At 78.0% G+C, this 2,500-nt stretch overlaps 1 non-coding gene across 1 annotated transcript; it reads left to right on the forward strand.

Moving 5' to 3' along the window:
* The first annotated feature begins 1,800 nt into the window (after positions 1–1,800).
* LOC126034796 (5.8S ribosomal RNA) lies at positions 1,801–1,953 on the forward strand. The gene has a single exon (XR_007504752.1). It is a non-coding gene; the product is annotated as a 5.8S ribosomal RNA (ribosomal RNA).
* The last annotated feature ends 547 nt before the right edge of the window (positions 1,954–2,500 follow it).

The following is a 2,500-nucleotide window of genomic DNA, read 5'->3' on the forward strand; positions in this document are numbered from 1 at the left end:
GCGTCTCCCGCGACCCTGCCCGCACCGTGTCGGGCTGCTTGCGGAGCAGTCCGGCCGGCCGCGCAGGCGAAAGGCCTCCGGGCGTTCCGGGCGGGTACGCGGCGCCGGGTGGGGCGGCGGCTGTTCCCCGCTCTCCCCGCACCTCTCCCCCACGAGGGAGCCGGGGCGGGGGGGGTGGCTCTGCCGCCGCCTCTCCTGGTGGGCGAGGCCCCCGCCGGGCTGCGTCCCGCGCCAGCGGGCGGCCCGAGCCACGGCTCTCCTCCCGGGCGCAGCGCCGGGCTACTGAGGGAAACCCCGGGCCCCGGGAACCGGAGGACGTGGTGGTGGCGGCGGATGTCGGGCGCGCCCCCGCGGGCGGACGCTCCCCCGAGGGCGGCAGCGGGGGAGGCACCCCCGCGGGGCCTTCAGGTCGTTTCCCTCACCCCAGGGCCAGGTACCTAGCGTCCGCGCCTCCGCGGCCCTCCCTCGGCAAGCCCGGGGGTCGAAGGCCGTGGAGCCGGGCGGAGGTTTAAAGACGCGGGCGGCTCGATGCGACCCGGGGGGCGGCCGGGCGGCGGTGCCTTAAAGGGGCCGGGAGTTCCTCCCACCGAGGCCCTCGGTTGGCCTGCCGCCCGTGCTCGTCCCGCGGGCAGCCGTGCCGGGGAGGGGTCCCGCTGCCCCCTCCTCTCCGCGGTCCGGTCTCGGTGGAGGCCGCGGTGCGGTCGGCCGTAGCCGGCCTGCCTGCCTCGAAACGGGCGACCCCGGCGTGAGCGCGGGCTCACTGCCCGGGGTGGCGGGTCCCCGCGGTGGGGGCTCGCTGGGCGGCTGCCGGGTCGCCGCGCCTCCGTCGCCGCGCTGCGCCGCGCTGCGCTCTGTTCCCCCCCCACCCCTCGCCCTGGCGAGCGCTCGGCGGTCTCCGCCACTGGCTGCTGCCAAGGGCGTCACCCCGGCCGAGCGGCGGCGGCGCCGCTCGGCCTGTCGGTCGGCCGGAGGGCTCCCGCTGCCGGCCGCGGCTGTCCCGCCCCGGGCCCTGCCCGCCGCTTCCCCGTCGCGCTTCCCGGCCGCGCCGGGCAGGTGGGCGGGGGCGGGCGGGGGCACCCCACGCGCGGTCTCCGCGTGGAAACGGGGGGAGCGGGCGCTGTCCCCGACTTAGCGCCGTCCGCCTTCCACCTGGGGCGTGCCCGTGGAAGGGGGCCGAGGCGAGAAGCGGTGGCGGTGGTTCCGGGAGGGCAGCCGCTCCGGTGCGGCAGCGGGTGCCGTCCGGCAGGCCGCGGGCGGTGCGTCGCCGGCTCTTGGCGGTTGCCGCCTCTCGGAGCCGGCGGCGTGGCCGCCGAGTCGCCGTCGGGACGTGCCCGGGGGGAGCTGCCTGTCGTAGCGCGGCGCAGCCGGCACGGAGGGGCGCGCGGGGCCGGTGGGGCTCCCCGCTGCTGCCCAGCAGCAGCAGCCGTGTCGTCCGGAGCGTGGCGGGCAGGGCGCGCGCGGTCGGGCGCATCGCTGCCTCTGCGCAGAGGCCGGGCCGAGCCCGTGCGCCTGGGCCGGCTCCGACACGGTCAAGGCATTTCCGGGGTCGGTCGGGAGCGCGGGCTCCCCAGCCTTGCCGTTCGGAGTTTTTTTCCCCGTGCCTTTCCCCCCCACCCTCTCTGTGTGTGCTTGTACGGTCAGCAGAGGCCAGGCTTTCTCCGTCGTGCTGCGCCGTGCCCCCTCCGCGCGTGCGGAGGGGGGCGGTCGGTCGGGCGGTGGGCCATCCTCCGTAAGGGCCGCTTGCCTGTGGTGAGCTGTCCTGGCCCCCTCGCGCGTGCGGGGCGGTGCCGAAAGCCAGACAACTCTTAGCGGTGGATCACTCGGCTCGTGCGTCGATGAAGAACGCAGCTAGCTGCGAGAATTAATGTGAATTGCAGGACACATTGATCATCGACACTTCGAACGCACTTGCGGCCCCGGGTTCCTCCCGGGGCTACGCCTGTCTGAGCGTCGCTTGACGATCAATCGCCCGCCTGTGCCGCCGCCCCTCGCCTCGCGGCGGGGCGGCGGTCGCAGCGGCGCGGCTGGGGTGCCTCGCAGGCCCGCGCACGCGCGCGGCCCCGGGCCCGGGGAGTCGTTCCCCGCAGCCCGGCGGCGGCGGGCTGCCGAGGGCCTTCGTCCCCCTAAATCGAGACTCGGGGAGCGCTCCGAAGCTCCCCGCTCCCGGAGCACCCGCTGGGTGGAGCTCGTCCCCCCGGGACCGCCAGGGTTCGTCGAGCCGGTCGGGCCTGGCGCGGCGGTGGGGAGAGAGAAGGGGGGAGGCGCGGGCCTCGCCCCCGGCCTCCCGCGCGGGCGGCTGTCTGCGGGTGGGTACCGCGGTGGTACCGTGCCGTGCTGCCGCGCGCGCGTGTGCGTGCCGGGGACGGGGGTCACCCCCGTCGCCTCCCCCCCCAGCCTCTTCTCCCCGAACCCCCCGCCGCGCCCCGTGCGGCGGCGGCGGCGACCGCGCGCGCGGTGGCCGCCGTCTCGCCGGGTGCCCGCCCGGCCGTCGTCCCCGGCC

The sequence above is a fragment of the Accipiter gentilis genome, chromosome 35, assembly GCF_929443795.1.
Source record: "Accipiter gentilis chromosome 35, bAccGen1.1, whole genome shotgun sequence".
Classification (NCBI taxonomy): Eukaryota; Metazoa; Chordata; class Aves; order Accipitriformes; family Accipitridae; genus Astur; species Astur gentilis.